The sequence below is a fragment of the Lepisma saccharinum genome, chromosome 5 (genome assembly GCF_977018435.1).
Source record: "Lepisma saccharinum chromosome 5, izLepSacc3.1, whole genome shotgun sequence".
Taxonomy (NCBI): domain Eukaryota; kingdom Metazoa; phylum Arthropoda; class Insecta; order Zygentoma; family Lepismatidae; genus Lepisma; species Lepisma saccharinum.
Window position 1 is genome coordinate 5,398,068 of NC_139233.1, and position 24,170 is coordinate 5,422,237.

General features: G+C 39.8%; 1 protein-coding gene across 3 annotated transcripts in view; it reads left to right on the forward strand.

Moving 5' to 3' along the window:
- LOC145987627 (serine/threonine-protein phosphatase 4 regulatory subunit 1-like) overlaps positions 1–24,170 on the forward strand; it is a 286,327-nt gene that overhangs the window by 167,418 nt on the left and 94,739 nt on the right. The window contains exon 1 of one of the 3 annotated variants that reach the window (XM_083122044.1): positions 10,133–10,460. The exons of the other annotated variants lie outside the window; for them this stretch is intronic. The gene's annotated coding sequence lies outside the window, so the exon portion shown is untranslated. Of the gene's footprint in view, positions 1–10,132; positions 10,461–24,170 lie in introns of those variants that run through there. 3 annotated transcript variants of the gene reach the window in all.

A 24,170-nucleotide genomic window follows, 5' to 3' on the forward strand; every position in this document is an offset into this window, starting at 1 on the left:
TCTTTGCACACCTCTGCGGAAGGATTACCCCTTTCTGCGCCTTAGTGTTTTAATTATAACCACACGTGCTGTATATAATATAGGTGCATTCCAGTGTGTTTGGAAATTGCCTAAATAAATGTACATAAAAACGACATAAAAATAATATTCACCACGTATCTCGAAGCAAATACAGCATATAAATTACAAGCAAAGTTCAAGACCAATTTTTGTTCGTGACAGGCGCTAGCTGGCGGCACCAATGGGGCTGTTCGTTACCAAACATTTCCCGCGTTGCTTTCCTAAATTTCGTTCGTCATTTGGTTGCCCTAAGCTTTATATTGGAACTCGATGGGATGGCTATTCAAACGTTATTTTCAATGAAGGTAAGAATTTCTCGTGTAAATCTATAATAAAAATGGGTTTAGCAAAGCTTTAAGATAATGTAACCAGTCATAAGTTTCCGAAAATTACATTCTCCTGAACCTAAGAATTAATATATAAAAGCGCAATGGAATGTTTGCGAAAACGAGCTAAATATAGTACGTTTATGCACAAAGAACACTAAACCTGACGTCATTTGAGTCGATAATACAAAAATTTTAATTTTTACACTATGCTTTGCTTTGTAATTCAACGGCGGGTATGAATCGAAGAAATTCCCAACATTATAAAGAAAAAATGTATTAAGTGCGTAAATGCATGATATATATATATTATTATACACTATGACTGACATTGTGCCCTATCCGATAATATAATATTTACGTATGTTTTCATTGTATTACGCAGATATTCTTCCCTCGTATTTTCGTCCTTCTTTCTCTTGGTAACAACAATTTTAAAATTATAATACCTGTGAATAAGATAGCCCTAGAGGTTGCCAGACATGAAACAGAAGAAAAAAATAATTATGTAATAACTATTTTTGACGATAAATGTGTGTATATAAAACAAAGGACCATATTTACTAGCTACGTGGAAAAGTATTATATCACGTGAAAGAAAGTTATTAAAACAACTATAAAAATAAAAGTACAGTCGCGCGGAATTATTATTCATTATTCTTGACCGGATTCTCAACAATAGATAACTTAAATTGTGAAAATTGCAAGTGGCGTAAAAAAAGTGCTGTGCTAATTTTAAGGCTTCTTTGAGTTCCGGTATCTTCTCTGTTGTTGACGATCGTCTTTTCAAAAGTCTTACTCTTACATCACTGATTATTCAACTATCACGTTCAGACATCATTTCTGAGGTTAAGATGATATTAAACTTGCAATTTAATGTAATAGCAGCACGTTCGGTATCAAATTCCTCATGTATTTAAATGGGAGAACAATTGCCGATCAAAAGCGTGGGGACGAAACAGGGGTGCTGCCACCTACAATAGTTTGCTTTGAACAGGTCCATTGGATCACTCTCATCAACTGTGGCGTATGCTGAGTATAAGACCTGGACATGGACGTCCGCAGGATTTTTCCCAGGGAGGGGCAAGCAAGGTAATTTTTTTCCAGGGGAGGGGCGGCAAAGGACACACATTTTCCTCCAAAATAGTGATGCCCTCTCAAAAAACACTATTTCAGTCTCAAATTATCATTTTTCTTCAATGAATTTATAATAAATAACATAAATTACTGGGATTGAAATGAAACTATGTGAGAAATGTATACTTTTTAGGTACACATTCATTTTCCAGGGTGGGGCCGTGGCCCCCCTCCCCCTTTGCCTCCCTTCCGGACGCCCATGGACATGGACTAGCTTAGTATGACACCTGAACGGTCCTAGGCCATTGAGGAAGGGAGAAGACTAGGCTCATTCTTGACGTCTTCAAGGAAGCCACGTTGCCATCCCAACGGTAGTCAGGTTGGAAACTGCAGGTTTATAATAATAATTCAGGTTGCCAACTCTTTAACAATTCAGATTACCAACTCTTAACAATTCAGGTTGCCAACTCCTAAGAATTCAAGTTGCTAATTTGAGATATCGCAATTAGCTTCTTTTTGAAATCAGGTTAATTCACAATTCGTGATGGATTGTTCTTCAGTACTTTACTTTCTAGACTTCAGGCTTCCCAGATAGCCTAACTAGCTTGGAATATACGCTCCTGCTCATCAAGGAAGGGAAGCAGAAAACCTGGTGTTGAGCATTACCTCTTGTGTTCGGGATTACCCCGGTTTCCCCCTACTTCTGGACAATTTCATATATGGAAATTACTCGTTTATCAACCATCGAGTCTTGTTTGTTGTCAAAAATTGGCATTTTCGGAAGAATTATTTGAAACTAAAAATGTATGTAGTTGTGTCTATGGGACATTTGAAGGACTATTTTTGGGGAATTTCAAATTCCTAAACATGTGATCGTACAAGAAGGCAGGATCGCGCTTTTGCTACGAGATTGAGTTGGAAGTGACCACTGACCGAACCAAACCGGGCGTCCCGGGAAAATAAGGGGGGAGGGGTTGAGAGAACAATAGCATTTTCTTCTCAGAAGGACAACTGTTTCTTTTGCAGAAACTCTGAGGGATTCTTTTGAAACGGGTCGTTTGTTCCCCTTCCGTTCTCCGTGCTCTTTTCGAAGAAAACAACTGCCAAAAATTTTCCCTGGTTCCCAGGCAGGGTTGCCAACACACCGAAAGGAAAACATGGCAGTACTGTTGTGGTTTTAAAAAATAATAAAACAGCTTTTTTGTTTTAAACAGTGTTTTAACCAAGAACAAAACATATTTTAAACAAGTAAAAACCTTTAAAACATCCAAGAAGACTTGTTTCCGATTTTATCACCCAAGGAAATACTATTGGTCCCAGTTAAACACTTTACTACTTAAATACCTATTTATGTTACTTGTAAATCTCGCATGTTGATAATATTCGACTATTTTTCTATCCGCGTTGTAGCTTTCCGAAATATCACATTTTATTGTGAATGTTAAAATATACATTCGCATTAACAACAATGTACGTTAAATGAGAACCAAACTGTTTCATCTTATCCATATGCTATTCAATTGAAAAAGTGTTTTAAACACTGTAAAAATAGGTGCGGGTTTTAAACGTAATGAAAAGTTGTTTAAACACTTGTTTTAAACATTCCAACCCTGGTAGCATGTGTTCAATCTACCCAATTATTAATAAAAAAAAGCACGATGACAACCGTTGGTATATTTGTGACATATTTTTATGTACAATGGGATCCATGAAAATTAGCGTGCAAATTGACCATGACTATTTTCATAAATATTTTTCGTCCATCCTGTGTGTTTTTAAGCGATGGATTTTTTATGTATGCTGGTGCAGAAGTTGTCAATAGCTTGTTTTGCGTTTTCTTTTAATTCTTGAAGCTCTTATTGGTTCAATTAAAGTGCATCGACATGGTGAAGGACAATTTGCACGGTAATACTCATGGATCCCACTGTACATCATATAATGTTTTTTTAAAAAAACTTAAATTCTGGAATACCTGTGGCGCGTCGAGTATCTGAGCGCTCCCCAGAGTTGTATTTTTACAGCTTTGCGTTTTTGTTTAAAGTCCACATTATGCGCAGATAGGCTAATCGGGACTGGACGTACAGTTTAAAGTAGGATCGGGGAACCATTATATGCCTCCACCGAGTATCGAATCAGGAATCCCTTAATTACAAGACGATGTATTGTAAGGTACTGCTACCAATCTTGAACCCCCGCAAGATATAAATAATTCCGCTCTGAGAATGAAAATATCAACCTTGCAATTGCTGTCAGAAAACGAAGTACTAATTCCAAAGTTTTTTCCCCCCTATGCTTTGTTTTATGTTATTGTATGTTTTGTTTGTGTGCAGAACGACAATTGTTTCTTTAGAAATATTTCTACTCATTTTTTAAGCTTTTTGTGTTCAAAGAGCTTCATTATTAAGATATTTTGAAGTTGATAGCAATTTCCCATTCTCTTCCACAACAAGAGAATCAGACTTTTTCTTGGGGTTTAGTGTTGACGTAACGAGGTTCATTCTCTTCATGTATCTAAAATTCTCTACAGGACTACTTTACGGTCCGACGTCTGGACTGTACGTCCAAATAAGTCATTAAATTGCCGTACATATACGGTCCGGCCTCGCGGTTTCCTTAGAACAAAGTTAAAGTTCTTTAATATTATTTTGATACTAAAAAGTACCTGGTGTAATTTAAAACTGCAACGAAGACTGAGAATTAGAATGGTTAAATTTATTTCTTACAGCACATATCCAGAATCTTGGTGTTCAACTTCAGCAGATTACAACCTCCCACCCACACACCGCTGTAAGCGCAAATATTAAGTTTCACGCACGTTAATTCTATATACATAAAAATACTGTTTTTACATTCCGTTTCATGACACCGGCAGGTTTAATTTCTAAGTATACAATTTAACAAAATAACAATGTGCACGTGTTTATTTGCGAAAAATATATATCACGTTATTTTTTCATGGACATCTTTTGTAGTCTATAATATGGTGTTATTGTACTTTTTAAGTAAAAAAAAATCACCTGGTTACAGTACAACAAATGCCAGGACAAGTAAGATGAGGTAGTATAGGGTATGCCAAGATTATGAACAATTAATTGGGATTGATGAGACTATACCCAAACTGCTAGTAATGAACTATAGTTGAAATCCCTTTAAGAAAATGTTGCAACGGGTCCGAGATTTGAATCTGCTCTGTGCAAAGGGGTTCCTTGAGTGTGACCTTTCATTAATTTCATCATTACTTATCCTCATCGTCGCTTTAGCCAAAATTGGCAAAATATAAAGAAGCATCGCTAAATAACAATCTAAATTAATCATAATCAGAAAGGTATTGGCTGTGTATTTATTATATCATTAATGCGAACGGTTTACTGAAGAGAGTCGAAATTTCGGTCCATCGTTAATCTATCGATGCATAAGGACCATAAAAAAGTAAGTTTTCTTGAACTTTTCGACCAAACTTAGAATTTTTGTGCAGAGGTTGGCAACTCTTGTTCAAAAATTCTATATCTTCTTTTCTGGAAGGCCGTGGAACAGCTATTGGACACCAGAAGCGTCTGAAAGGGAAAGTTTCTTGGCGCCGTATTCCACGAACCCCCTCTCCCCGCTATTGCCCCGAAGGGACCGCCAAAACAGAATTTTCCAGGCCAGGTTTGAGGCCACTTCCACCAAATTTGAAGACCAGCGGTTTGTCCTCCTCCCCCAAACCGGAGCCTCCCCCCCAAAGTGTCTTTGAGAAGCGGATGCGTGAGGTTTTGTCATTTAGAGAAAAGCCAACCGCAAATTATTGGATGGGCATAAATAGGCTTTTTTTGGGAGGTTGAAACAAGGAAGAAGACATGTATTGTTAAAGCTAGTTTTTTCATTGTTCTATTTTACTACTATTGTTGCCTTATTGTTCATATGAAGAGAATGCATTTTGTTGGGGAAGTCTTTCGGACCCCCCCCGAAGATTCTTTATTTTAAACTTAGTATGATCAGTGACGTTCGCATGCAAGACTCAAGCGTCCCGGGTTCGAATTCAGGCTATGCATGGGTGTTTTTTTGTGAGTGTCCCCTTGTCAATTTCATCATATCATCACTCATCCTAATCTTCACGATGAGCTAGCTAAAAGTGGCAGGAAAGCAACGCTGAGTAACATATATTTTTAGAACATCAACAGTAAGAAGCAAAATTATGAGCAGCATTCGAAAGGTTGCATTGATTATTGCTCCACCAACTCATCTGAAACCCTGGCGCGGGAGCAGTGGCGCTAGTGTCGCTAGTTAAAGTTACGGGGAAGCCTGTAGTTCGCATATTTTCCGAGGTTGCAGAATGCTTAGGGTTCGCTTCGGTCTGAAATCGAAGGGATTACCCGTTGACGTCTACAGCTAAGGGATAGCCCCTTGACGTTTACGTGTAAGGATTCACCCCTTAACTTCTAAAGCTAAGGGATCGCCCTTTGGCGTGTAGAACTAAGAATAAACGTAGCAGGCGACTGCTGTACGTAATTCTCCCGCCAAGACAGAGTTGTTGTTCCGTTGCTTGATAAGGTCTCGTTTTTACGAGGAGTATCCTATCTACGCGCGACGGATAGAATAATGGAATAGTTAATTGTTTCGTTTCTGCCTCGTGTGAGAACTCCGTTTGATTTTCAGCTGATCGTAATGGAAGCGTCGGGAGAAGCCATTAAATTTTAATCGGCTACTGGGTACAAGTGGTTGCTCTGCAGATAATTGTACGATAGGAAGGGGCGCGAGGTTGGGTATGTAGACTTTTCTTGCCTACTGCTGTGGCGGGGCGTCGTGCTACGAAGCCAGGCGTCCCAAGTTCGACCTTCGCAAAGCAATCACCGTTCATTCTCATCGTCGCGAATTAGCCAAAAGCGGCGGGAAGGCTACGTAAAATATAATAAATGCAAGAACGTGACATGCACTGCAGTTACTGACCAAGGCAGTTTTACGACAAATTAAAAGCACTTTACACGTTATGTTTCCACCTTATATCAGGATTCTCCTCAGACGGAGTCTGGTTTAGTTCTCCGCATGCGGAAGACCCTACTTTGTACTTTCAACGAAACAAAATCCCATCGTAATCAATTTTGAAACCAGCCTCCAGATACGTAGATCAGGCCTATCAATATTCTGTAACGTCTAATGCCATCAGAACTAGGATAAAAATATTTGAAAAAAAATATATCAATCATATGTTGAGTTACAAACATTGGAGAATAACAGGAACTATATTTTTGATCAACATAATAAAAAATAATATTTTGTATCAAATATATGAACTTACTATGATAATTATCGTCATTCTACTATGTACATGGTTTCTGTGATTGTACACTCCTGTTGACGTAAAGTGGCTCATTTTATAGTCATTAGTAGGGAGACAAATTTATGGTAAATAAAAACTGAGGAGAGCGGTAAATAAAATGTTCAATCAGCGGTATATACCAGCGGTGGAGAAAAAATATTTCGCACACACTTTTTCATCATGAGAGGAAGCAACATACAAAAGAGGTATAAATTGATAAACTACTTCATTTTACATACACAAGTACTTAGATTTCAAGTGTAATTGCCAGTATCGGCGATTGGGTGGAGCAAGGATAGTTTACTTTTCTTGCTAGACAAGGCTTATATTTAGAGGCCATATGTGATATGATCGAGGTTATTTCGCGAAAAGGCGTTCATTTCGTGGAAAAGCACACATTTCGCATTACTTCGCGAACGTGCAGAATATTCAAAATTGCATATTTTTTTCACATTTCGCGCATCGCGAAAATTCAATGTCCCTAGTCATTAGTCACAGTCAACTCAGAAGTGTGGTAAAATGCAGTGTCATCATTCAAGGACAAACAAATATTAAAACTTTTTCAAGATTGTTCTAAAAGTAAGGAATTGTTACCATCAAATTTTTATTTCTATTTGGAAATTTTATGCTTGAAAACACTGAATTTACATGAATTTTGCTTTACCGCCAAGAGTGGTGGCTACAGATCTTATACAAAGCTACAATTCGCCCAGAATGCACGTACCAATTGTTGAAGGAATGTGCGACATGCATGCAATGGAATGTGAAAATTTCTCGAACTCAAATACTTCACATCCCCCTAGGGTGTCTTTGGTATCCACAGGATACTTGCAAATCGTCTCCTCTTCATAGGAAAGACTAGCTTTCCAATTCCAAAATTATCTTGTCGCCAGTAGAGCATTCAGTAGGTTCGTTGACATGTACCTTAGTTTCTCCTCTTTCATGAAAATCTTGATTTCGTGGTTAGTGACTGACCTCTTAAGCAGTGGAATGCAGCGTTTGTGGATGGATATATAAGGGAGAGAAAGAGTTTCGTAAGGCTCTAAAGATTAATTTTCTCAATTTTTTTGCATTTTCATTATTATTTGATTAAAATACTGTTTTTGGTTAAAATGCCAGTTTTGGTTTATTAAATGGTCGTGTCTGCGGTCACGTATCTAAACATATAGAACCTGGTTTAAATTAATGCGTTAACATAATTTATAATCTGTTCATAATAACATGTAAATCAATTAATATTGTATTGTTGTAACAGGAATAGGCGAAAAGACAGCTTAAGAATAGAGATATAACAGCATGACCTAGATTATTTGTAGATAAATTCGACAAAATTTGTATAAAAACAAGTGCCCTAGTAAGGAAATTTAATGTGAAAGAGATAAAGAATTGAGAATTTATTGAATAACAAAAAAGGATGTTAAATTCATTTGAAAAGTAAAGTTCCTAATAAATATTATATATGCATGTTATCGTAATTTGTAGTTTGCATAAATCTTATTTAATGCTGTCATTCAGAGAAGTGTGATCGCAATCTAATCCTTGCCTTTGTGTCAATTCGAAGGAAATAAATAATCTTCGATTATAAACAAATGCTAAACATAAACAAGTATATTTGGCTCTGGACCCCCTAAATATGTTCTTGTCTGTCCGATCTTCTCAATTGAAGCATTTTTAGTGCACAAAAAGTACCATTTTATGCATTTTTCTGTGTATTCTTATGCACCAAAAGTGTATCATTGGCAGTTCATGAACTTTCATATATTACAGGAACAAAATATAATATCAATCGAACCCAGGGCACAAAAATATCTAGCTACGGAGCTGAATCCATAACACAGAGCCACAAACGATATATTCAAGGGCAAAATAACACCAGAACTAACACATACGAAGTCACGTGGTTTTCTTTACATTAACTTTGTTCTTCCAGTGGATGAAATATATACGTTGAATGTTAAATCCGAACTTTATATTTAAGGAAGTTTTGCGAAGAAACAAGAAGTTAAAATTATTTCAGTAAACAAAAAATTAATTCATTTACGTCTCGCACGTTAGCACCAATTAAAATAAGAATTTCTATGTGCTAACCAAAATAAACTAGACATTTTCACGTCGCGAGTGTTGAAAAGAAACACTGAATCGGGAAATCTGTTAACCTTTGAAATATTTATTTATATATACTGTACGTATATTATTTGTCCGGAAACGTTGGTGTAGGTTAGTTACGAGGCGTCATGGCAACCTGAAATGTCCTCCTCCTACGAGTCGACGCTTGGATTCAAGCAGGTTCGGTCGCTACGTCCAATCCGAGGCGCTGCTAGGTTGTCAACACTGGAGCGAGCGCGTACTGTGTCGATCAGTGTTGCCATAAGCAGTGATGATGATTTCCCTTTTCGTGGGTACAAAATTTCCCTTAATATTTTTGGTAAAAATGATTGATTAAGTTTATTTTAATTCTCTTTTCTGCCACTTTTGGCTAATCGCGAAGATGAGGATATGAAATTGATGAAGCGATACTCGCAATACACAGGCGGGTTTCGAACCTCCCTGACGTCGTAGCGCGCTGTGCTACTCACTTCGCCTCGAAGGTCGGCTCTTGTAAAATTGAAATGGCGACCATAAAGTTAAATTATTATAACTTTACGACAGTGTGCTGCAGACCTGGTCACTCGTGGATTTTATTTATAATTCTAATTAAATAATTTTTAAAGGTTTGAAATTTTAAAAATGTTACATTCTATGATGCAATTTTATTTATTATTTTTTTTATATCATATGTTATTCAGTACTATTATTGTACGCTGTGATATGACAAGAAGTTGTAGTTGACAAGTCGGTTGCTGTTCATGAACATGAATCCAGAATACAACATTTACACAAAAAATATTGCAATTGACTTAATGACTGGAAATAAGTGATTAAAATATAACATTAATGATATAAAATTGGACATTTTTTTAAAATTACTAAACATGAAAATTTTCATAATGGACGTTATGTCTCTTGATGGAAATAATACATATGTTGTTTCCAGTTCAGATCTTGTATGGGGTGAATCAATTACTCCACTACGCATCAATAGAACGTGAGTGTAATGTGTGTAGCCCATACCTTCAAATTTCCCTGTAATTTTTAATTCTCCATAAAATCCCTCCTTTCCCCTTTTATCTAAAATTTCCCTGCGCCGAGGGATATTCTCTTCATGTGGCAACACTGGCGTGGATCAATGCAAAGAGAGGCAGCTCAGGCCCTCTCTTGGGTGGATTCCTAATTGCTTGAAGTCAGCGCCGTGCTCGCTGCGCGGATCGTACCATTCTTGAAGTGGGTGTGCGTAGACGTTTGTGAGAAGGACGAAGGGGGGAGTTGGGAAGGCCAAAGGCCTGTGTTCCCGCCGCGCTTTGGGTTTGAGATTCCATTTTCCTCGCATCCCGTCAAAAAATTTTCAACGAGTTCTGTGTGTGCGGACTGTGTGCTGGGCTGGCAGAGCGGAGAGCAAGAAGAGTATTTACTTAGTGTGGCGATAAAACGTTTGTTGCTTGTGATTGGTGGATTCGTTTTGTTGTTTACACGTGCACGGCGAGTGTGTTGAAGAATTTTTGTGGTCAAGATGGTGTATTTAGTGGTGCAAATAAAACATTTCGGTGTGTGGAATATCAATTTTGTGAACGAGCATGTGTCAGGAGCGAATGGAATTTTTGTCGGTAAGTTCAATTGCTTCTCTGTTTCAGTGTGGAAGTTAATGTGGGGGCTATTACGTCGTGTTTTGTGTGGGTCGCTCTCTGAAGAATGTTGACGCCTCTAAAAAGCACGAGAAGCGGTTGTAAGGTTAGGAAAGTCCTTGCGAGTAAAGGAACACACATAAATGCGTAGTCAAGAAACGGGAGGGTAGGCAGTACGCTTGCGTACAACGAACAGGTTTGGGCTTATTAATAACGTAAAAAAACTTGCGTATCTCGTGGCGATTTGCACGGTATATCGCCTAATAGAAGAGCGTTGTGTAAATAGGAAGGAAAAGTTCTTTCCCAGCGTGCTGTAGCATATATGTTCAGCACGTGGACATGAAACCACATCCCCCCCCTCCTCGGTCCTCGGAACTGGCCTTATCGAATTATGGGCCTGGACGCTCATTCATGACAGGTGCAAGTTGGTCGTTGACTTGTATTCTTGGAATTCAAGCTTTGGTTAGCAGAGTTGAAGGGGGGGGGGGGATGAGGCAGACTGGTGACCACGCTACTGTGGCTCGTTTTTGTCATAGTGAAGAGAGAGAGGGGTGCGTTTTGAACAACCGTGGAACTTCCTGTTCAGCCTGGTGTCGCCGGTATTGCCCAACGGTTGTCTTCGTTAGAGGAAGTCGAAACGAGAGATAGTTGAAAAGAAGGGGGGAGACTACCCACGCCCCGAGAAATGGCGCGAAACAGTTCTCGGGTGTGCTGCGCCCTCTTTTTTTCTTTATGTATGTACCAGGTTAGTGGCATCAAGAATGAAAGTCGCTGTCTGGGAACGCAGGATGCGAAAACACTGCGACTCATTCGGTTATTTTTAGCCGCGACACCTTTTTTCAATCTTTTTTTCTCCCGCCCAGACGTTGGGTATTAGGATCCTTGCTCCAATTGCCAACTGCGCCTGTGGCTGCCGAGTGTAGGGGCGTCTTCTCGAAAACCAGGACATGCGGTGGGGTATTCAGGGTGAAAATTGTGATCCCCTCGCCCCCTTGGCAGTGTTCCAGGGCCCGTAAAAACAAGTTGTTTTGCAGTCTAGACAAGGCTTGAGCGTTGGAAGAGTGGCGGGCACATGACCTTGCAATTTGGAGGCCACACACGCGCACGTTGTGACCAGTGTACCCCCCCCCCCTACTTTCTTCTTCGCGCCCAACGTTCATTCAGTAATGACAGCGCTGGGCGTTTGGCGCGACGTGTTCCCCTACGAAAATAGTGTACCGGACGCTGTCAATCCCCCCTCCGTGAACCAGACCCGCTAGAAGAAAAACAGTGTTTTTGTCATCACATGTGTCTCGTCTGGGACCATCTCGGTCTTCCTGGAGGTTCGGCTTTTCGAGTCGCACTGTTGGGGCAAAATCTCGCCTTTCGTTACCTCGTCCGACATGTTGCAGTTCCCGTAAGGTCACTCAACCTCCACGATTCATACCGCACACGGTGACGTAGACTTTCCGCAGCTTGAAAGCGATTGTACTCTATCAGTTGCTGTTGTAGCAACCGCACTCGGGAGCGAGAGACTCGCCAAACCACTGAAAGAAAACAAGGAACATCGTTGCCAGGACGTCTGTAGTTTTCAGGATTCAGCAATGTTCCCAAAGTCACGAGCGATCGTAGGCAGACTGGGAGAGAATGTCAGAATGTTTTGCAGTGACTAAAACGCTGTTGTTACAGGGAATGTGGGTTGGATACTTGGCGCCAAAACTGAAATATTAACATCGAAAATATCAGATGTCATTGCAGCAATATACGAAAATATTTTGTTTCAACACTATTTAGGTCAGAACACCACCATTATTTATTCCGGCATATTTTCGGAAACACCTTGGTGGTGGTACGGTTTCGGCCTCCCCGACAACATAATGTCATCTATAATAATAATAAGGGGGGTGGGTGTCTCGGTGAAACATTCAACAGAGGCTCCCAACTTTTTTTACTGTAGGTCCAGTGTCGATTAGTTTTATCTAAGTGTTTAGTTTATTAAAGCACACAGCAAACTTTGAAGTTTTTGTAAGCAATTCACGCACCAGTGTTTTGATAATGCAAGGAACAGATATTGATTGCAAAGTTCTTGTATTAGGTTCGAACCTATCTCAAGGCATTCTTTGTTGTTCTCGCAAAGTCCCTTAAGTATCAGGTATTCCATATAGCAACAGTAAAGAAATCAAGATATAAAATGTAAAATACACATTATGTTTACAGGCGCCAAACTTAAAAGAATTGCTCTCATTTTTCTAACGCTACTGTGCCGCCATTTTAGAACATTATTGCTGTATTTGATAGACAAACTGGGGGCTCTCATTGAATGTAGGGGTGAGGTGGTTAGTAATTATCAGTTTAAAAAGATGTTGAAAGCCATTGTCTTTGTGTGGTGTTCGTGATAGCATTTTTTTAAATGATTGCGCTTTAGTTGAATGAAAACTACATTATTTTTATCATTTTCCCCTAACTAACCTCTCAATAACTATTATTGTACTTGCTTGGCCTCGTTATCAAAGTGTTCCCTGATCATTAACTACTGTGGTTTGTGGTCCCCGTTTTGTTCTCAGTTTCCTACTATCTTATTCTCCATATTATGTCACAAAGTCTGTTTAGAGCAATTTTTTTTTAAGTAGATGATGATCCCTTCGCAAAAATAATAGTTTTGTGATCATCGGAAAGAAAGATGTGCAGTGGGTCATATTTCGGTTGAGAAGTATTTTACGTCCATAAGCCAACACTGGGATCAGTACTGGCTGGTCACAAACCCAAGACATATGTAATATGTCCTCTACTGCATTATCACTTACTACAGTACATGTAAGATGCTATATTGGAATAACCGAACTTAAATGATTCTACTTACCAGTACCTTGGAAATCTTCGAGAAAGGCTGAGATTATTTCGACAATAAACAACTTATAACCAGGAAAACTAAAAACTTTCTATACACATGTATAGAAATAAAGATTGGTAGAACTGTAAGTTCTAGTGGTAGGTAAAGTTCCCCGTACATATAACACCGTATCGTGAAGGCATAGGATTGTGAAAGATGCTTTAACACAGTAAAAGGTGGGAACACACCAGCATTAAGTATTCTAGACTTGTTTTAGAATCGCTTGAAGTATTGAATTTCCAGTGTTCTTCGATGGATGAGAATGTGGCAACTCTCAGTTTGTCCAGCGAATGCATTTCTTGTATGTGTGGCCAGTGGTTCTTTATTCTATCCTATTGACGGTGGAGCTGTATGCCTCATTCTGGCGTCTTCAGGTTATCGATCAGACCAGATTCCAATATGCCTCAAGGTTTTTTTTGTGTGTGCCTCGCCTTGACCTATGTTCTTTTTTACCCCCTTTTCTTTCATTCTCTGGGAGGCCTGGTTATAGTGATAGGAGTAGCACACCACCAAACTCATGTCTGCTTTTGTGGAGCTGTTATACTCAGATTGTCATTTGTACGTATAAGCGGTTGCTACTCATTTTTAAGTGTCCCCATGTCTTCGATGTTGCAGAATTTTTGGAGATCAATGGTGTAAAACAAAGCCTATTGGAAATGTACTGAGGGTAAGAAGCTGTATCAGTTTGCTATGATTTATGGCACTGAGCAGTGTCGTGACCAGGATATTTTCAGTTATCAGCACCTTATTGTGCCATCTTTTCGCACCTTTGACATTTCTGGTTTTCAGAAATGCTGGCCCAATGGAAGGGTTATAACCAACCCCACCCCCTTGGGCACGTCACTGGCACTGAGGCACAACTCGCCTTATGTGGAAACTGTGAAAACGTAGCCCCCCCAAGTTATTTGCCCGCGTCCCCATATATTGGAAATGGAGGGAGGGGATTGTTAATGTTGAGCGATTCACCCTATCTGAACATAAAGTGAACGTAGTGTCACAGACATACTCAAATATAGGATTCTAATTGCCAGCATCCTTTGTATTTATTACCTTCACAATCACCATATCTCTCCGAACACTGAACGTGGACGGAAAAGTCACCCCTTCACACCATATTTCCAAAGTCAACCTCTTCAGCTTTGCATTCAGATACCTCTCTTCAAAACCAAGTCCCCGTCGACCACAAGCAAGACGGTGCCCTACCAGCATTCGTATTCTGTTCAAGATCTCTTCACTGCCAACAATATAGTGGGACCAAATGTGTTTTTGGAAACTGCGCATCCTGTTCCATTCCCTTCTCCCCGCTTTGTGTCTACAGGTTTTGCGAACAAGTGTATTTGCTGCAAGAACTCTCTTTGGAATATGATTTAAATTTGTACACGCTTGGAGTGATGATTTGGACGGGCGGACAGAGTACTGCGTGCTGACATATGTCCAAACTGACTGGTGTGTATTTAGTTAGTTTAATTTCAATAAATGAATGATTTGAAAAAAAAAAATCACTGTTGGTGTTGATGAATATCATATGAAGATTAAAAATGAAGACTTGCATTATTCATACAACCGAACTTCTTATGGCTCAGCTTGACTTTGGCTGACACTAGGGCAGCCGTTCTGGAATTTTCTTCTCCTTTCCAAAAACTGAAACGATATTACGATATTCCAAAATCTGTAAATTACATCTAATTATCATTCTTTCCACAGCATTCACGTAAATCTTCGTCTGGTTTGCTTTCGCTCTTCTCAGTAGTGTAATAACCTTACGTAGCCTGATTATTACCGTAATTTTTTGTTAATTTATAGTTATTCTAAATGCTATACATTATGTACAGTGGTATTCGGTACCATTTATGTTCATTTTCCCCTTCATTCAAGCGACAATGCTTTTCTATTTTTCACTCACGAATGTGATGTATGGCCTTGGACAATTTGAACAGTGCTTTGTCATCACAGATTACTATCGTTCTCATGTACAATAACTTGTTCGTAATGTTTCTAACCCTTGTATTGTTTTTACGCTGGGTGTTCACTTGTTGGTTAATCCAGCTTCTTCCAGAATTCCGTCGATGAGGACAATCAGCGCCCTATGTTGATCTGTATATTTACAAAATCTCACGCCAGGTCTGATCTGCTACTAATCACTGACCTATTTAATTTCTTTGCACTGAAACTGGTTTTAATCTTCTGAATTCGTTTCATGATGTTTCGAGGCTGGCAACTGATCTTTTTTGTGTCGATCAATGCCTATTTTGCATAACCTTTAGGCATTTTTACCTTCTCCCATTTTGTTCCACAATTTTGGTTTGTTTTAAGTCCACCGTATGCACAGGAAGGCTAATCGGGTGTGGACTTAATCACTTGTGCCTCTAGCGGGTATCGAACCCGGCACCCCTTGATTATAAGGCGACGGCGGTTCAGCAACTTTGGCTCTCTACAGTACAGTGTAGAATTCCTTCCATTGTTTATGTCGAACTGAATACTGGGCATGGGTGTTCTTTGTTAGTGTCCTGTCATCCATTCACCCCCCATCGTCACGATCAGCCAAAAATAGCACACGTAAAATCGACAGACAGTAACAAAAATACAATACAATACAATACAAAAGATTACAGACCAGTAAGTGCAAAATTGACAGAATTGAAATAAGTTCACGTTGGTGTTTTTTTAATGTTGTTAGCGTATTTTTTTGGCCTGTAAATGCGCTCACTACTGACACACGGCACCTTCTTCTTTGAACAGTAACGTCATAGCATGTACAGTCGCAGGCAATAGAAATGGATCACCTAGATCCTCAAATACTCGCTTCCCTGCAAGGAGTAAGTTATCTGTGTTGCCTAACTCTGGCGGTAGTAGAAGTTGCGTGTGTGCTCTTAAGGATTTTCATAAGGTTGTAGATTTTGCACGTTCAGTATCGAATGTAGTTAATTAGAACACTTGCCTGTCTGAAACGGAATGACAAAACTATCCTGCAGCCGTCAAGAATTGGCCTTGCCTGACAAGCCCTATTGTTATAGATTACTCATTACATTAGCTTGAGCTGTAAGTCCCCGAGTCGAATCCCGTAAAGGGAATAAATTGTTTATCGTTTCGAACCTTCCAACGTGAGAACCACTCGTCTCCCCAGTAATATAGTGTCATCTACGTATGATAATTTCAGCGCCTGGTCCTGGCAACGCTGCTAAAGCGCCGAGAGTCGTCCTTTGCGTGGCCTTCGAGTCAACCAGAAGGACTTTGTATGTACTGTTTCGAAGCGTAGCAATCTGTCTGGCTCGTTGCTGCTTCCAGCAACGCATGATGATAATTTGTCATACATCGACGTGTCGCTGTTCTTGATGTGTACTCAAAGCGCAAGCTCGAGACCAACGAAAGAGTTCGTTTCAAAATACGCTTCTGGTTGAAAACGTTCCTACCCAACGTCCGCCATATTTGTGTACGGCCCTTTTAATAGGGAGTAGCGTTTGGCACTGTTAGGCTGTAATCTTGATCTGTATGTAAGTATCAGGTCGCACCACGATGCGAATGTGGTACAATTGCTTCTTGCGTAGCAGCGGAACGGGATAATCGTTGGGGTAGGTGTGGGACAAGCACCTTTTTTTATGAGCCAACAGGGCTACCAACAAATGAGTTTGTTCTGCATACGCAGTTATTTGTTCGCAGAATTGTGTTTTAGCCCGCGTGGAACGTACAGTATATTGACATTCAGATGGTTGAATCTCCCCCCCTCCCCTTTTTCCTCTTTTTCTTAACTGGCGTCCCCGATAGCATAGTTGTAACTCTCGTAGGTGAAGGCCGTTTTCTAGCCAGTTTTTGCTCCTAGCTTAATAGCTAATTCATAATATTCATCATTTAACTTAGCTTTGCAGAAGGACTCAAGAAGTACTTACTAAGTCAGTGATGAAACTTCCGTACATCCATGAAAACGTTATTTAAAATTTTATGCTCCAAAAATTTGCTTCAATGGTATTTTGAAGCTAGATTCTTTGATTTTGAGTTTATTTGAAAAATATAAAATCCGATAGCCATTTTTGAAATTTTTTAGAAATAACGGCATATTTTCAGAAAGAATGAAAAAGCCATCGATTTTATTTCTGGGAAAGTTAGATCATGTATCTAAGTTCGTTTTAAAATACTTGTGTTGGCGTTGCACTTTTCCCTTTTAATGATAATTCAAATTTTAGTAAACAATGTTTTTGGTCCAAGAAAATCAGATAATATTAATTTATTAGTGTACTAAAACATAAATGTGATACTTTGACATATAAAAAAGAAACCAGTCAAGTTGGAGACAAAAAAATGTATGTGGTTTCTCACCACTATCGAAGGACTAAATGTGACAAGTTTCATCAAAAGCTGACACCATGGGTTCCTCCCCCCCTTTTTTATTGAATTAACATGAAATAACCCTGCAGTAAAATGCAGGCGATAAGGAGAACCATACAGGCGCCTGTAAAATCGAAAGCAGGCCGACGATTACTGTGCAAGAAACAAGTTTTTATTATTATTATTATTATTATTATACAGGAACGATAAATACATTCATTTGCAATTGCTCAATTTCTGTGCTCAACAGATCCCACTTATTTCCTTCAAAAATTAACCTTCGTGACGAAAAATCCCCGGATGGGAACATTTTTGTTGTTTGTTTTGCCTGGAACGTCATGAATGACACCAAGCCGCGAATTTTACCGCTGCTGAATCACACATAAATCAATTTTGCTCGAAAAAACGATGCTGTTAATTCAATCAATAATGTTAATATTTTATGGGATTTCAAAAATTCTATTTTAATCAGTGCGCGAAGTTAGTGGTCCTAAAATGCGATTGTAAAATCTAACAGCCACCTGTGGAATCAAGGTATGATACTGTGACGAGAAGACCCGACCCTCGGCAAGATGAGACTCTCGGTCTTCTTGGAGTCTTTCGTATGATACTGAAACATTTATCTAAATCAAATTTACTTCACTGTTATACGAGAGAGTTTTGAATTGTTTTGCCTCCTACGCCATAACGTCAATAATATGCAAGATACTTGCATGAACTATATGTCTTCTTAAATCTTGTAATGTCCACCAGAGTGTCGCTACTTTTCCACGTAGTCACCATCATTGTCCACACACAAATGCCAACGTCGGACAAGTTGTTGCATCCCGTCGGCGAAGAAATCAGGCGTCTTTTTCTTGGTACCAGCGACGCACATCTGCTTGCACCACATAACTGGTGCAACGGTGTTCCTTCAGGTGCTCATTCAGCCTCGGAAAAGGAAAAATATAGTCACAAGGTGCGAGATCTGCGCTGTACGGCGTGTGGGGTAACATCACGTTGTTTCAACCGCACGTCCATGTACGTCGCCATTTTACTCACTAATGTCAGTGAATCAGCGATTATTCTCTCACCAATTTCAAGTGTATCTGAGCAGTGTTGCGAAAGTTATTGCATAGGAGGCAAAACTTTTCAAAACACCCTCGTACATTTTCACACATATCACTGATACATTTTCCAGCTAATATGTACCTCATCATTAACAGAAAAGTCATATATTTTCTCTGCTAATTAAAAATTCGTCCATTACTACCAATAGGGAGCGTGCTGCCTACTCGCATGCATTGCGGCGAAAAGGTGAAGCAAAAATATTAGGAAAAGTTATTTGCCTATACGTTGAAAGTCGGTGTGGTAACACGCTGTGTATGTTCGTACCATATATTTTGATACGAAAAAGACCCCTCCGTAATTAGCGGAATTGTTTACGTACGGTAATGAAAACATGCTTCAGTCTTCATGAAATCGTTAATTTTGTGTTCAATGTAAATTTGGAATATTTGCTACTGATGTGGAGCCCACATAATATACATTTTGATGGAATTCCTATTTCTTTTCAAATTGTAATTTATTGATCAGGTTTTTTTTTTTTTTTTCGATTTCAGTCTGTATTATTGATGGTTTGACTAGTTTTTAGCCCCTGTATCCAATGCTTCACAGTACCAATCACTTCAAATGTGACTCTCAACACGTTTTCGAGGCATTATGCTAACCAAAAGAGATGTTTCTGTGTGTAAGGAAGGACTATTTTAAAGAAATTCATGTTGTATTGTAATTTTATTCCTTGTCGTGTGGATCCCATCCGTAAACTCTTTTAAGTTTTTGCACATTTTTCGCATATGGCGACCAAGTTGACAATTTTGGCCGCGTCAACCTCCGTGGCAGAGTAAGCACAGCACGCTACGACGCCAGAGGTCCTGGCTTTGGCGTGGGTCTTGTTTCTGAGTGTCCCTTCATCATATCATCACTCATTGTGATCATCGCGAATAAGCCTCCGTGAGAAATTTGAGGTTGTGTGTGGATAAATCGGTGCCCTCGTTTAGTCAACTAGATGTAATTCATAACGTCACTGTGAGATTACTGAAAGTTCGTTGCGCCTGACACCACCAGATCGGCCGTGTTATACTGTTGTGCTTCTCCAATCGTTTTCTCATCCGCCATTATTGAGGATAATCATCCGCTGAAGAAGAATTGACGAGACGTGGAGGGAATGGTGCTGGAAAGGTCTGCTCGCTGGGGATATTTTTTGCCATACAAGTATATTTCCCGAATTACGGAGACTATCATTAATCCGGTAACGATATGTAATTATAGTGTACTCTTAGAGGCATCGGAAAAGTGCATTTTCTGTGGGTACGAGGGTCACTATTTATATTTTGAGCCTAACAATGAAAAAACAGGAATTTGGCATTGAAAACTGCTTTATTGTTTTTCGAAGTATTCTCCTTTATGGTCAATACACTTTTGCATTCGTTCAAACCATTTGTCAAATCAGTGTTTCCAATCTTCTTCAGACACCTCCATAATATGGTTTTTGAACGCATCAACGGCGTCTTCCGCCGACGAAAATCGTTGTCCACGCAATTTATTCTTGACATTCGGGAACAAGGAGAAGTCATTGGGTGCCAAATCAGGACTGTACGGCGGATGACCCATCAATTCGATTTTTTGACTGTTCATAAAGTCGGTTGTTAGACGAGATGTGTGACAGCTGGCATTGTCTTGATGAAGAATGATCCGACGGCGTTTGTTTGTTTTCCGTATTTGACCGAAGACCTCTGGCTAACAAATTGTTGTGTACCATTCAGAGTTGACCGTTCTACGTTCCTCTAAAGGCACAGTTGCCACATGACCAGTTTTCCCGAAAAAACAGGCGACCATTTGTTTCGATGTGCTTCGAGCGCGAACAACTTTCGTTGGATTGGGTTCATCTTGAAACACCCATACAGTCGACTGCTGTTTACGTTCCGGCTCATATGCATATATCCATGATTCGTCACCTGTTACAATCTTATATACGTCTTTTGAAGCACCAGGATTGTATTTATTGAGCATTTGTTTGCACCAATTGACGCGAGCGTCTTTTTGAGTTTTTGTCAAATTGTGTGGGATCCAACAAGAACATACCTTTCTCACAGCTAAATGATCATGTAATATTTTATATATGCTGGTGGAACTAATGTCTATGGTTGCCTCAATCTCACAGTATGTCACATGACGATCTTGCAGTATTAGGTTTTGCACAGCATCAATGTTTTCTTGAACAACAACTGATTTTGGACGACCTTCGCGAATCTCGTCGGCGAGCGAATGGCGGCCACGATTAAATTCGTTATACCAGCGTTTCACAGTGGCGAAGGATGGGGCTTCATCGCCAAATGTGGAAGTAAGTTGATCGATGCACTCTTGTCTTGATAATCCACGTCGGAAATCGTAAAAAATCATCGCACGAAAATGTTCACGAGTTAATTCCATTTTATTGTTGTCGCGCAATCTCCAAGGCAACATAAACAACACAAATGAAGCTATTGACAAAACATTTGAAGCACGTTATGGTCAATAATGCCAGATGATTCCGTGCAAACGTCAAATCGCGCCTAACTTCAATCAGTGTTGCCAAGGCTCAAAATATAAATAGTGGGTCTCGTATGTAACCACGCGGCACATATTCAGTCTGTCGGACAAGGCACCGAACCAGTTGATCACAAGCTGTTTTATAATCCAGCAATTATTATTATTTTTTTTTGCTATTTTTTGATTGATTTGTTTATTTTTCTTCGCTTTTCTGCCACTTTTGGCCAATCGCGACAATAGGATGACTGATGATAGATATCCTTATTGTCGCGATTAGTCAAAACGGGCGGAAAAGCGACGCTAAATAACCAAAATCAAATTAAATCGTCGAGAACGGGGATACAAGAAATATTTGCATAAAATTAAAATCGAATTTCTAATCGATCGTGCAACGTCCGCGCGCCGGAGCACTGCACACTACACCACGGAGCGGTGCAAAAGTGTACCCATATATGCTAGCTTGTAGCCAGCCGAAGACATGGACTCAAAGTATCTCAGGGCTTGCGGGGTTTAGTATGGAAAGGTCAACTTGTAAAAGTTTATTTATATTTATACACGCATGTAAATAACCAGTTTAGCACATACGCTCTTAAATCCTCCTCAGTGAGGTACCTGGGCAGTAATAGTATTCTTATCTAATTTAGGGGGGAACCAACTAGTACAGGTAACCAATAGGAACCTGGGTAGCCGTCACGTGCCACGCCGTCTGGGGACAACATGCGAAAGCGTCAATAGCGAGGGACGGGCCAAGGGGCCCGCGGTTTCACAAAGGTGTTGGTGTGAAAGGACGCCGCAAAGTCAATCCAGCTACGACAAGGGAACGGTTCGGTCCCTTGGCATGTCCAGTCAGTAGCAAGAGACGGCAAGGTACAAAGGGTAGGTCTGGAAGCACCCAGGAGACTTGGGCTTGGGCCGCCACGACCCAAGGGTAGCACATCAAGCTCTTATGGGGCAGACCAGGTAGGTAGGAAAACTGCTTTTCTTTTCTCCTCCTTCCTTCTCAAGGAAGCTATTGGATCCTGGTAGGGGAAACTTCCAGACTAGATCTGGGAACCAGGTCTTTCGCAGTCGGCATCTGGCAGTCGACTGAGCTCCGGGCCTCGCTGCTTTGTTTATATACTGTTTGGTGGCAGCACTGAGGCGGGTGGAGAAGATCGGAACTAAGCCGGCTGCAGCGTTGCAAACTCCCTTCAAATTCACGAGATGCAACTCGTGCGTTATAAAATATCAAGTTTAGCATTGTAAAAAGCACTAGCATGTGGCGATATAAACTTAACACTTGTGTGCTAAACTGAACACTTTACATTAAAGAAATTACAAGATAAAGAGATTCGACAATGCAAGTTACAAATTAAACAACAATTACTGCACAAAAGATAACTGAATGCGTAAACCACGCAGGGTATTTAGTAGCATGCTTGCTTTAACCAAAACGTGCGTGTTACAACAATATATGTTTCATGCCTAACAACAATGCACTCAAAATTAGATAAAAGATAAATGAAAAGCGTAAGCCTCGCAGGGCATTTCTCAAGCATTAATAATTATATATTAAAGAATATGGCTATCACGCAGGATAGCTAAATGTGATGACCACGCAGGGTCGTTACAATCGTTTCAACCTTCGAGTACCTACCCAGAGGACGAAACCGCAATTTAAAACTTTTACAGAATCTCACTACAAGGCTCTACCTTCTTCAGGGGACCTCCGCGGTGGTGCAGTTGAAACGCTGTCGCCCTGTAATTAAAGCGTCCCGGGTTCGATCCCAAATGGAGGCACACACACAGTGGTACCTGATCCCACTTGAAACTAATCCCAATAAGCTTACCTTTGCATAAAGTAGACTCAAAATCCCGATTTTCACCAAAAATGGACCTTTGATTGCCCCCCCCCCCCCCGTACATTATTTTGTTTTCTCCTCTCGCTCCCCCTTCCCCCGTGCCTGTGAACTCGTGACTACAGCGTCACGGGGACATTCTTTGGATTTTAGTGCCTTTTTGCAGATTTTTCTTTAATTTGAGCTTTTTCCTGTTTCGTGAATTTTAACTACATTTTCTAGCGTAAATTATTTCAATTTCTAAACATGGACTTTTTAAAAGTACGCCATTAATTGAAATTGTGATTAGTGTAAAAGCACGGTGTGATTTTGAACTGAAATGTTTGCAGTGGATTAAATAATAATTAATCGTGGAATGTTAATTTTTCATCCAGGAAACTTTTTAATACTTTGAGGTAACCTTTCTGGCCGCTATCTTCGCTTTATTCTGTGATTTTAAAGTAAAATTAATCACATCATTAAAATTATTATAATTTGATGCACGCGAAACGCTTATTCTGAAAGGAGGCTTTTTAAAGGCTATCTACTTCAGAGTCCCACAAATTCGCCAGTTTGGTTAAGCTGTAGTTGCCTGAGTGGCAACTTCAGGAATGACCTCTGTGTTTGGGAAATGCCATAGATGCCTGAGAAAACGACCCAAAAACGGGATTTTAGTTTTCCTTAAGTAAGCTCAAAGAGGCGCGCGAGAGGAGTAAATAAATCCACGTGCTGTGGTGTCTGACAAAGCAGCCATGTAAATTCTAGCTTCCCTCTGACGCCACAACACGTGGATTTAGGTACGCTAGGAACGTTACTTTTCTTCATATAACAGCAGAGCACATGGAAATAATGTTACGAAAAATTCCAAGAAATATAAAGGGAGCCGAAACACAGATATTTCTAATAAGCTTTATCTAACTTATTAGGCTCGACCCGCGAGTAGTTAGTTACGCGATAAGTTGTGCCCGGGTGTTTGGGATTCAACTTTTCATCTTCCAGATTTTTCTGAAGCGCTTAGATTTTCCATACAATGTTAGTTGGATAACAACCTCTAACGTCTTACCAAACAGAAAAATATGATGTAAATCATTATTTTGAGGTTCAGAATGCTTAGAA